At 47.6% G+C, this 12,749-nt stretch overlaps 1 protein-coding gene across 1 annotated transcript in view; it reads left to right on the top strand.

The window, feature by feature from the left end:
- Ap2a2 (adaptor related protein complex 2 subunit alpha 2) overlaps positions 1 to 11,881 on the top strand; it is a 121,580-nt gene extending 109,699 nt beyond the window's left edge. Inside the window, exon 23 of the mRNA XM_085841150.1 lies at positions 11,036 to 11,881. The gene's annotated coding sequence lies outside the window, so the exon portion shown is untranslated. The remainder of the gene's footprint in view (positions 1 to 11,035) is intronic.
- Positions 11,882 to 12,749: the final 868 nt, after the last annotated feature.

Raw genomic sequence — 12,749 nt, 5'->3', positions numbered from 1 at the left:
AAGTGTTGAGATGGAGGCTACAAGGGCACTTCTCTTCAGACATCTTTGTTTTCTGTCACAGATAGTGTCAGGGTTCCAGCGGGGGTCCCAGAAACGTAAGTCAGATGCATTTCAGAGCAGGGCAACAGCAGCCCAGAGTTACAGGAGGCTACCAGGCCATCTGGGGCACAGCTATGACTATGGAGGCCAGGCCCAGCCAGCAGCAGGTATTCAAGGATATCCTGGACCTAGAGTCAACTGGGAGAAATGGGTAAAGGGAGCCTGAGAGCTGACAGTGGTGAAGGGGCTTTGAATTAGTCATAGGAGTAATGGGAAGGAACAGTGTGTACATGGGGTTTCGGTAAGGTGTCTCAGTGGAGTTTGGGGACAATGTGTTGACCCTGTTAGTAGCATGGTTAACAGTCATGCTCAGAGGTCACAGCAATAGCTACTAGAGAACAGTGCTATCCTCGGGAGCTTAAGGAGCATTCCAGGCAGTAGGAGGGGAAGATGGGTGTGGCATAGGCAGGCATCAGACAAGAGGGAAGGGCTGTGCACAGAAGGGCTGGCTGTAGACATTGGCAATAGTCAGTTGTAGCTTGAGGAGGGCTGAGTCAAGGAGAGACTCTATGGGAATGGGTAGAATTCTGGGGTCTTGGGGAAACAGGGGTTTTAGCCTCTCCTGCCCAGTGTCAGTGAGCAAGGCTGACACTGACCTTAGAAATGAAATGCAAGCCTGGGAATATAGCTCAGTGGCACAGCGCCAGTATGCATGAGGCCATGGATTCAGTTCTCAGCACCAAGGAAGAAAAGAAATGTGATGTCCAGGGGCAGCAAAGTGGCTCAGCAGGTAAAAGAGCTCGTGTGATCCTGACAGCTGTGTCTGAACCCTGGCGTACATGGTGGAAGGAGGGCACAGGCTCCCAAAAGATGTATTCTGACCTCCCCATGAACACTGTGGCTTGCCTGCCTTCCCACTGAATCATAATAAATAATAATGTAACTATAAAACAAGGAAAAAGAAAATGAATGTAATGTCCGCGATCCCGTGTCCTAAATGCACCCCTGGATCCTGCTGCATGCTCTCCTCTTGTGTTGGTTTCTTGGCCTGTTTCCAGCTTGAGGTAACCTTAAGTGAGCTGTTGGGAACATGTGAGAAGAGTCTCAGGTGCTTACCCTTTGCCATGATTGAGTTTGCCGCGGTCACATAGCTAGTGTCTTTGGACTGTGTGCCACTGGGGGCATGAGAGACTCCTAGGCCCTTCACCTCTTCCTAGGTCAGTGATACCATGTGGCAGTGCACAGTGCCCACTATGTGCAGTGCTGTGGAATGACAGTCTATAGTGCCCACTATGTGCAGTGCTACAGAATGACAGTCCACAGTGGCTACTGTGTGCAGTGCTATGTAAGGGCAGCTCTCAGAGGGCTTCCTGTAGCTACTGTGTTTTGTTTTTTTTCCCCTCAATTATTTTCTGAATCTATTTCTTCAATGAAGTGCTTCAAATCCCTAGTCTATCTTTCAGTTGGATTATTTAATTGTGGTTCACTTAGAAGTCCTTCGGGTGTATGCACATGTGCTTGTGTGTCTGTACATATGTGTGTGTGCACGCATGTGTGTGTGTGCTCATTGAACTCAAGTCTCAGGCATGCAAGGCAGTCACTGTACTTCCTGAGTTCTGCCCAGTCTTCCAGTCCTCTGTTAGCTGCAAGCCTACGGAGCTTGAGCCTCTTTTTTTTACGATACTCGCATCTTTTACAGAGCAGATGCTCTCCGGTCTGCTAGAGTCTGACTTACCATTGTTTCTTTAACACCATGCTTCTAATATTGGGGCTAAGAACTCCCCAGAGACCACACATCTTTGGCCGTCATGTCATTATTAAGTAGCCTTCTTTGTTCATGGTAATATCATTGCTTAAAGACCTGTTTTGTCTGATGTTAATATTGGCATGCCTCTGATAGAAGAAAGAGGGTCACTCTAACTTTTCTGTTAGAGCAGTGGATTTGAGGCAGGGCCTCAAGTAGCCCAAATAGGGCAGGATATCCTAGGCTGAGTCTGGGATAACCTTGGACTCTGATCCTCCCAGCAGCATGGCAGAGCCTTTCCAATCCTTTAAATTTATATTTGTCCTTTAGGATTTTTTTTTTTTTGAGACACCTGGCTATATAGCCTAGTCTGGCCTTGAACTTACCATCTTCTTGGCTCAGCCTCCACAGTACTGAGATTCCAGAAGTGCACCACCACATTTGGCTGCTATAGTGAGTTTAGATGCCAGATAGCATAATTTTGCCTTTTGATCCAGTTGATTTATTTTATTTTATTTTAATAATCAACTCTGGACTGAAATCAATGAAATAGAAACATCAACAACAAATTTCAATTTACAAAGAATCGAAGAAACAGAAAGTTGGTTCTTTGGCAAAATTATTGTGAGTGACCAACCCTATCCAAACTAACTAAAAGGCGGAGAGAGAAGAGCCAAATGAACAAAATCAGACTGGAGAAGGGAAGACATAACAACAGTCATGAGGAAATCCAAAGAATCTCAAAGTCACACTTTAAAAAACCCTACTCTATAAGATTGAAAGATATAAAAAAGGAACTGATAGGTGCCACTCACCAAGACTAAATCAATGTCAGTTAAGAAAATATTTTCATGTTTTTAAAATTATCTTTAATTATTTTTCAGGCCAGTCATTATCCTCCTCCTATTCTGCCCTTCAAAAGTTCCTCATCCCATCCCTCCTCCCTCCACCCCATCCCTGGCATCCCCCAGTCTCCAAGAGGATGTCCTTACCCCAACCCCCACCCCACTCTGCCAGTCTTCCTCACTCTGTGGGGCTTCAAGTCTCTCAAGGGTTAGGTGTGTCTTCTCTAAGGCCAGACCAGGCAATCCTCTGCTGTATATGTGTCAGGGGTCTCGGACGCCAGCTAGTGTATGCTGCCTGGTTGGTGGCTCAGTGTCTGAGAGACCTTGGGAGTCCAGGTTAGTTGAGACTGCTGGTTTTCCTATGGGGTCGCCCTCCTCCACAACTTCTTTCAGCCTTTCCCTCATTCAACCACAGGGGTTCCCAACTTCAGTTCATTGGTTGGGTGTAAGTATCTGCATCTATCTCGGTCAGCTGCTTGTTGGGCCTCTTGGAGGGCAGCCATGCTAGGCTCCTGTCTGTAAGCACACAATAGTATCTTCACTAACCCCACATCTTATAGAGGGCTAATATCCAAAATATATAAAGAACTCAAGAAACTAGCCTCCAAAAAAATCCCCAAATAACCCAATCAAAAATGGGGAATAGAAGTAAACAGAGAATTCACGATAGAGGAATCTCGAATGGCTGAGAAGCACCTAAAGAAATGTTCAAAGTCCTCAGTGATCAGGGAAATGCAAATCAAAACAACCCTGAGATTCTACTTCACACCAATCAGAATGGCTAAGATCAAAACAGCAGGTTGACAACACATGTTGGTGAGGATGTGGAGAAAGAGGAACACTCCTCCATTGTTGGTGGGATTGCAAACTGGTACAACCACTATGGAAATTAATCTGGAGGTTCCTCAAAAAATTGGAAATAGATCTACCTGAAGACCCAGCTATACCGCTCTTGGGAATATACCCAAAAGATGCCCCACCATGCCACAGGGGCACATGTTCTACTATGTTCATAGTGGCCTAATTGTGATAGCAGAAGCTGGAAACAACCCAGATGTTCCACAATGGAAGAATGGATACAGAAAATGTGGTTCATTTACCCAGTGGAATACTACTCAGCTATTAAGAATGAGACCATCCTGAGTTTTGCAGGCAAATGGATGGAACTAGAAAATATCATCCTGAGTGAGGTAACTCAGACCCAAAAGGACATGCATGGTATGTACTCACTAATAAGTGGATATTAGTCAAAAAATACAGAATACCCAGGATATAATCCACAGAACTCAAGAAGGTCAACAAGCAGAAGGGCCCAAGTGAGGATGCTTTAATCCCACTTGGGAGGGAGAAGAGAGCAATGGGGGGTGAGGCGAGGGAAGGGGAACATGATCAGGTATGGGGGGTGGGGGAGGAAACAGGAGTGAAGCCCTGAGGGCCAGCAGAAAGAATGGAAATATGCAACCTTGGGAGGTGGGGGGGGGGCTCTAGAATGTACCAGAGACCTGGGAGGTGAGAGACTCTCAGGACTCAAAGGGAGGGACCTCAGATGAAATGCCCAACAGTGGTGAGAGGGAACTTGTAGAGTCCACTTCCAGTAGAAAGACAGGGAGGGCATCAAGTGGAGGGATGGGGTTGCCATCCCACAGTCAAAAACTGACCCAGAATTGTTCCTGTCTAAAAGAACTGATGGGACAAAAATGGAGAAGAGACTGAGGGAAAGGAGGTCCAGTGACAGGCCCAAACTGGGACTCAGCTCAAAGCGAGGCTCCAAGGACTGACCCTATTGCGTACTTACAGATGTGCTCGGGTTTTGTTTTGTTTGGACTGGTGTGTTACTGATGTGGCTAGGGCAAGCCTGACACCTGCTGTTGGTTTTCTGTCCCTGGCATGCTTCCTCCCTTGTGGCACTGAACAAAGATGAGCATGAAGTGAGGACTGGGGTACAAGCAAGAACCCCTTTCTCTCTTCTGCCTTCTCATGCAATATGCATTTCTTTCTCTTTTTCCTTATTTGTATGTTCATTGGTGTTTTGTCTGCTTGTATGTCTGTGTGAGAGTGTTGGATTCTGGAGTTACAGACAGTTGTGAGCTGCCAAGTGGGTGCTGGGAATTGAACCTGAGTCGTCTGGAAGAACAGTCAGTGCTCTTAGCCGCTGATCTCTGTGTAGCTCTGGCTGTCCTGAAACTTGTCCTGTAAACCGGGCTGACATCAAAGGTCTACCTGGGCTTGCTTGAGGGTTTCTGTTTTTTATTTTTGTTGTTGTTGTTGTTTTGTTTGTTTCTTTTGTCTTCCAAGTCAGGGTTTCTCTGTGTAGCTTTGACTGTCCTATCACTAGCTACGTAGACCAGGCTGGCCTCAAACTCATGTATCCTGCCTCTGCCTCCCAGAGCCGTGGGATCAAAGGTGTTTGCCACCACTGCTGGGCTTTGCTTGTTTTGTTTTGTTTTTTATTTTTTCTATTTTTATATTTATATTTATACTTATTTATTTATTTATTTGTTTGTTTGTTTGTTTGTTTTCAAGACAGGGTTTCTCTGTATAGCCCTGGCTGTCCTGGAACTCACTTTGTAGACCAGGCTGGCCTCGAACTCAGAAATCCGCCTGCCTCTGCCTCCCGAGTGCTGGGATTAAAGGTGTGCGCCACCATGCCCGGCTTTGTTTTGTTTTTTAAAGGTGGGGTCCATATAGCTCATGGTTGCTATAGAGCAAACCCAGACTTGCTATAGAGCCAAACCTCTGGGCTCCATCTCTTAAGTTCTGGTATTACAGGTGTGAACCACCACATCTAGCTTATCATTCTTTGTTATTATTATTATTATTATTATTATTATTATTATTATTTTAGCTATTGCCTCAAGTTTAGCCTCTGAACTTTAAGAGTCCAGCACATATCTCACACCACAGTCTATCTTCCAGAGATACCCTAACAGCACACAATAAAGCATGAGCTCTGACAATCCATGTTTCCTTCCCTTCTCTTCTGTATTTTGTGTCCTTTTGTTAGGCATTTTCCCATAACTATTATTGACCTAACATTAATTAAAATTAATTTTTAATTAAAAATTATAAAAGTATTAGGCTATTTTGTTTGTTTAATCATTAATATTTCTTTTTTCTTTTTTTTAATTAGATATTTTCTTCATTTACATTTCAAATGCTATCCCCTTTCCTAGTTTCCTCTCTGAAAGTCCCCTATACCCTCCCCCAGCCCTGCTCCCCAACCCACCCACTCCAGCTTCTTGGCCCTGGCATTCCCCTTTACTGGGGCATATAATCTTTGTAAGGCCAAGAGCCTCCTCCCATTGATGGCCAACTAGGCCATCCTCTGCTACATATGCAGCTAGAGACACGAGCTCTGGAGGCACTGGTGTTCCTCCTATAAGGTTGCAGACCCCTTTAGCTCCTTGGGTACTTTCTCTAGCTCCTTCTTTGGGGGCCCGTGTTCCATCCAATAGATGACTATGAGCATCCACCTCTGTATTTGCCAGGCACTGGCATAGCCTCACAAGAGACAGCTATATCAGGTTCCTGTCAGCAAAATCTTGTTGACATATGCAATAGTGTCTGGGTTTGGTGATTGTCATTAATCTTCCTGAGCTGAAGGTGTAGCTCAGAGGTTAGAGTGCTTGCCTGGCACTCATAGCAGCCTGGCTTTGACCCCAGCACTGCAAAATTAAATTTGAAAGACTGGAGAGATGGCTCCACAGTTAAGAGCACTGGCTGTTCTTCCAGAGGACCTGAGTTCAATTCCCAGCATCCACACGGCAGCTTACAACCACCCATAACTCTAGTTCCAGGGGACCCAATGCCCACCTATGACTTCCGAGGGTGCCGTGCATGCATGTGGTACATATATGGTCACACAAGCAGATGAAATACTCATATAAAAATAAATCTTAACAAAAAAGGCAGGGTCTGGAGAGATGGCTCAGCGATTAAGAGCACACTTTGCTCTTGTGGAGGACGGGAGTTCATTTCCTAACACCTACATCAGGGGGCTCATAACTGCTTGTGACTGACTCCAGGAGATCCACTACCCTCTTTTGACCTCTGCAGGTATCTGAACTCAGGAACACACACACACACACACACACACACACACACACACACTTAAAAATAAAAAATAGGTCAGATGTGGCTGTGCACACCTTTAATCCCAGCACTTGGGAGGCAGAGGCAGGCAGATCTCTGTGAGTTTGAGACCAGCCTGGTCTACATAGCAAGTTCTAGGCTAGCCAAGACTACAAAGTGAGCCCCTGTCTTACAAAACCAAAAATAAATAAAATCTTTAAAAAATAAAAAATAGCGACAAATAAGGCCAGGAAGATGGCTCAGCACCTAGCACACCCGAGGCTCTAGAATGAAAGGAATGAGGACGGGGACCTTTTACATATTTTCGCATGGGACCTTCTTTAGGTGCTCCTGGTCCTTGGGTGGGCCCTGCTTCCTTTTCCTTATGCCTAAAGTCTTTGCCTCACACTCCAGTTGACATTCAGAGCCACAGTGATGCTTACAAAAACATCTGTATTATTAGCTTTGAGTGTTTTTTCAAAGTCATTCAAGGAGGAAGTGGAGGAGTCAAGGCCCTGAGGCTCATCTTGTGTGTCCTCTGCTTCCATGGCTGATGTAGACCCTGCTGCCCTGGTGCCTGTGTGTGTGTGGTCACCTGGAGCCTGGGTCTGAGGGTCAGAGAGACAAAGGTGGGATGAGTAAGAGCAGGTGACCTCTGACCTCTGTGGTCACAGAGAACGAAGAAAACTGCTCATCTGGTTTCCAAAGGATCAGCAGCAAGGTAGACCCCTGAGGAGTGTGAATGAGGGGAACTGTGATGGTTATGTTTTTGTTTTACAAGTTGACACAAGTTAGGGTCACCTGGGAAGAGGAATCCTTAACAGAGAAAATGCCTCCATCAGATTGGCCTGTGTGGGGCATTTTCTTGACAGATGATTGATGGCCAGTCGACTGTGGGTGGAGCTACCCCTGGGCAGGCGACCCTGGGTTGTATAACAAGCAAGCTGAACACACTTGTCCTGGCTCGCTTTGATGATGGCAATGTAACCTTAAAGCCAAGCTCAGCCTTGGTCACTGTGTTTATCACAGCAGAAGAAAGCAAACTAGAGTGTGGTCAGTGCCTGGGGGCCTGTTGTGCATGCTCCCACTGTAAGAGGACCTCAAAGCAGACAGAAGGGACAATGGCAGGCTTGCTCATGGCCATGAGAACGTATACTCACATACTCGTGCACCTTAGTTACACACACACACACACACATACATGTGTGCACCATGTAGACTCCTTCCCCAATGGGTATACACACATCCATGTACATGCACACACACATATATTTTTCTCTGGTTATCTAGTTATGTTATGGTTTAAATTGGAAGTTTCCTCCCACCCCCAAGGCTCATGGAGCTAATTGGATGGTGCTGGAAACTCTAGGAAACAGGGCATAGCTGGAGGAATCGTAGGAGGCTGACTGCCTTAGTTAGGGTCTTACTGCTGTGAGCAGACACCATGACCAAGGCAAGTTTTATAAGCACACCATTTAATTGGGGCTGGCTTACAGGTTCAGTGGTTCAGTCCATTATCATCAAGGTGAGAACATGGCAGCATCAAGACAGACATGGTGCAGGAGGAGCTGAGAGTTCTACATCTTTCTCTGAAGGCTACTAGCAGAATACTGACTTCCAGGCAGCTAAAATGAGGGTCTTAAAGCCCACACCCACAGAGACACACTTACTCCAACAGGGCTACACCTTCTAATAGTGCTACTCTCTGGGCTGAGCATATACAAACTGTCACACTGACTTTGAAGGTTACATCTGCTTTCTGGTTCTGTATTTTCTCTCTGTTTCTGAGAGTGTTAGAACTATGTCCACCACACGCTGCTGCCACCATGATGCGGGACAAGTGACTGGCCTGAGCCCTCTAAGGCCATGAACCAAGACAAATCCTTCTTCCTGTAAATCGTTCATCTCAGGCACTTTGTCACAGTGATAAGAAAGCTAATCCAAGGTATAATGTGTTTAAACTGGATAGCAAGCTCTTACCCACGCAGCTCTGTAAATTTGCATATGCCCACACACCTGTGTCCCCCTTGCCTCTTCAGCTATGCCCAACCAGCTTCCACAGTTCAGATTTCTAAAATCCTAAACGAGTTTGGCCTGTTCTAGAATGTTCCATAATGGAGCATGGTGTGCTTAGAGGTGACTGAGAACTCCCTAAGTCAGCTCCTATGACCCAGCCCTCCTCTGGGACATAGTATGAACATCAGGTGCCACCTGCTGGCAGGTGTCGGCATCTTGGCATGACATTCTCTGGAATCTTCCATGGTTCATACATCTTTAGCCTCAGGTCTGACTAGACCTTGCTTGGGTGGGGTAAAGAAACAGTGGATTTAGATAGGAAAATCTGAATTAGACAGGGAAGAAATAGGGGACGGAGTTTGTCAAGCTCTTGTGCCCATAGCCTGCCTTCCTGGAGCTAGGCAGGACTATCTCCTGGGTCTTCTGGAGGCTCCACTGGGGAGAAGAGTCCAGCCAATCTGACGCAAGTCAGGTTCTCCAGTGGTCTCTACTGGTCAATTCCAGTATGGTCTAGGGTCATGCCCTAGATGGTTGACTCAGGAAGCCCGGTAGGAAGCTGGGGTGTGGTCCCTCCCTTCCCAGCTTTAGATCTGGCCAGGACAGTTGGGTCCCCACACCCTGAGGATTGAAGGTAGAGAGACAGGACTTCCTTAGGGATGCTCATAAGATATCATGCTTGTTGCTACCCACACCCCAACACAGTCTCCACCCGAGTCTGTTTATTCTCCTTCCACCTTATCTTCCTGTTCAGACCAGATCACAACCCCTGTGGTAATGTTCAAGCTACCAACTGTGCCTACAGGTCTCCCGTTGATTAACCATTTGCCCCCCTCCACCAGGGGGGAATCTGGAAACCCTGCTGTACTCCTGCTGGGCCCTTAGACCTATGGCAAGGACATTGAGGTCTCTGAGAGGCTGGGGTACCCAGGCACCCCATTCATGACTGCGGTCTCAGGGCTCTGCAAATTAAGGTGCATCTAAGGGTGTCAGAGTGGCAGGCTAACCCTGCCCTCATCCCAGGCCAGCACTCTGGGCAGGCCCTCTGGAGCCAGGTGATTACAGCAGGCTGAGGGTGAGGGATCCTTGAAGAGTCACTGAGGCTCTGTGGCCCTAAGCCACCAGCAGTGTCTGCTCCCCTCCCTGCTCAGTGGCGAGTGTGAAAACTGTGCTCTCTTCCTGCCGTCGACACCAGGCTTCCCCAGGTCCCCTTACCTGGGCAGAGAGATGGGCTCCGTAGTGATGTCCACAGCACTTTCAGTTCCTATCGGATGCCACCTGGCAGGACCAGAAGAGTCTACCTAGACATCTAGTGTCTGCTCCATGGTAGCTGTCCTCCATTGGTGACCCTGTAGGCAGACCCCTTGTGAAGGGAGTCTGGGTGCAGCCAGTGACACTCAGCTAGGGAGAAGGACTGAAGGCCCTTCAGGGTTGGGAGATAACAGCAGATTGTTTGAAAGCATTATGGGATGGCTGGGCAGGTGTAGAAATGGATGTCCAGCTGCTCAGCTCTCGGTTTCTGTCATTCAGGGCCCTGTCCTGCATCACCAGTGTTCCAGGCTCCAGCATCTCCCCAGACCCTGAGCTCAAGGCCTTATTCTCACAGATCAGCCTAACTCTCTGCCTTACAAACACTTCCTACAGCCTGGAGGTGATGGCTCACACCTTTAATCAGCAGAAGCAGGTGGATCTCTACGAGTTCGAGGCCAACATGGTCTACAGAGCAACAACACACAAAACCAAGATTCAACCCCCCTAAAAACCAAAAAAAAACCCTAAAAAGAAAGCACAACATGAATTTCTTGACCCCAATACTTCAGTCCTTAAGTCTCCCCTATCCCCAAGCCCTGAACCTTGACCCACAGCCTCATTCCACTTCCATGCTTAAAGTCCCCAGGCAAACCAGGTGTGGTGGCACATACCTTTAATCCCAGCACTCAGGAGGCAGAGCCAGGTGGATCTCTGTGAGTTCGAGGCCAGTCTGGCCTTCATACCAAGTTCCAGGACAGCCAGAGCTACATAATAGAGAGATTCTGTCTCAAAATATAGATAGATAGATAGACAGACAGACAGACAGACATATAATAAGGTCTCCTGGGAATCCCCAAACTCACCCTCCTCTCACATCTGCATCCTTTCTCCCTCTCCTGCTGGCGAGAGGATAGCACACTATACCCTCCGGATGGATGGACAACCACATAAGCAGTGGGTCCAGTCCCCTTCAGCCACTTTAATCATGTTGGCGCATCTGCTTTGTCCAAACAGCCCAGAATGGGAAGGAAATGTGTTAGGGGCTTGACTCTCTTCTTCTTTGTTACCCTAGCTCTTACGTCTGCTGAGAAATATTCCCTTTCCTGCCAATCCTCCTGGCTCCCAATCCTGGTGCCTCCTGCCCCACGGTTCCTGGAAGATGCCAGCAGGAGGAAGGGTGGTGATGCTGGACCTGTGCCTGCAACAGGACCTGGCCATAAACCTGGGTGGGGTGAAGCCCTGGTGTGGATAGCTGACCCTCCTGGTGGACTTTCCTCCCAGCCTAGCCTGCAGCTGTTGGCCTTGTTTGTTCCTTGGAAGAGTTAGTGATGTTGCCTGCCGGAGCAAGCTTCTTCACAAACCAGGGGGCTGCTCCTGCCACTCTCCTCTAGACATGGGTTACTAGCCAGGAGAGGCTGCCGGGACAAAAGGGACAAAAGGGCAGTTCTCTAGGGTGGAACCAGAGGTCAGGAGCTCATCTTGGGCCATGTCTCTCCTATGTCTGACTTAGTTTGGATGAAGTACAGGATGACCACCAGGGCCACTCTTGAGTCTCCGCCTAAGGACAGACATTCACCCAATGACACTGATTGTCCTCCTGCGTGATATGCTGCCTTCACAGTGAGGTCCATCTGCCTTCAGGGGAGGTTTAGAGAATCAAACTACTCCATTGGCCCAATACCTGCACAGATCCTGTGTTCCCACCACAAGGCACCTCCCATGGTTATAGGGATAGACCACAGGAAGGGGTCATGTGTTGGTGTCTCAGCAAATGTCACAGAGTTTTTCATTCTCCTTTGGGCTCTGGAGTGTGGGCACCATGTGCAGTGACCTGGGGTTCATGGGACTGGGTTGGGGTTAAAAGAGCCTCTCGTTGTAGTGGTCAGATGGCTCATACCCAGCTCCTTGGAAGAAATCTTTCTCACAATGGACCTCACAAAGACAGCTGATGGGCTTAGTGACTGTGATAAATATGTGCTTTCTAGAGAAAAATATGAATTCCGTGGCAAGGTGGCTTCCCAGCCTGAAGACTTTCTGAGAGGAGAAGCGACGATGTTGGTGACAGTGAGCATGCCCTGTGGTGCAGGCAGTGTTAGAACGTGGGACCTCTCCCAGGTGAGAACTGTACATGGGGCTCCTCGATGACCAAGGAGGTGTTCAAGGTGGTCCTTCCCACTGCAGACATGGGTGGGGTGCACTTCCTCTCACCCTTCCCCCAAGGCCTTGTGTTCTGGTAGACGGCAGATGCACTGGGAAAGGAGCCCAGCTATCTAGGGTAGAGCCTGACGTTGGAAACACAAACCCCCCAAACAAAACAAGAGTACAATGACTCTCAGCTCCTCAACATTCTTGTCTTGGAAAATAAAATTATCACTTTTTTTCATGAAAGTGTTTTACGTGTGTTGGTGTATAATGTACTTATTATTAATTGAGGTGAATAACACATTTTGCAATTTTCTATTTTTTTTTTTCTGTTTTTTCGAGACAGGGTTTCTCTTTATAGCTCTGGCTGTCCTGGAGCTCACTCTGTAGACCAGGCTGGCCTCGAACTCAGAAATCCGCCTGCCTCTGCCTCCCGAGTGCTGGGATTAAAGGCGTGCGCCACCACGCCCGGCTGCAATTTTCTGTCTTAATGTAAAATAGGGAAAATGTGAAGATCTTACATGGTTGTGTGCTCCAAAGGCCAGCACTCTGTACAAGTGGCCCAGGGTCCCGAGGATGAGGAGAGCATATGCTGCAGCATCTTACTCCATCTTAGAGACAGTAAGGACACTGACCCTGTTATA

This window comes from Mus caroli, unplaced genomic scaffold (assembly GCF_978045245.1).
Source record: "Mus caroli unplaced genomic scaffold, Mus_caroli_1 scaffold_8, whole genome shotgun sequence".
Taxonomy (NCBI): domain Eukaryota; kingdom Metazoa; phylum Chordata; class Mammalia; order Rodentia; family Muridae; genus Mus; species Mus caroli.
Note: the sequence above shows the minus strand (reverse complement) of the source record. Positions and strands in the feature narration are given on the sequence as shown.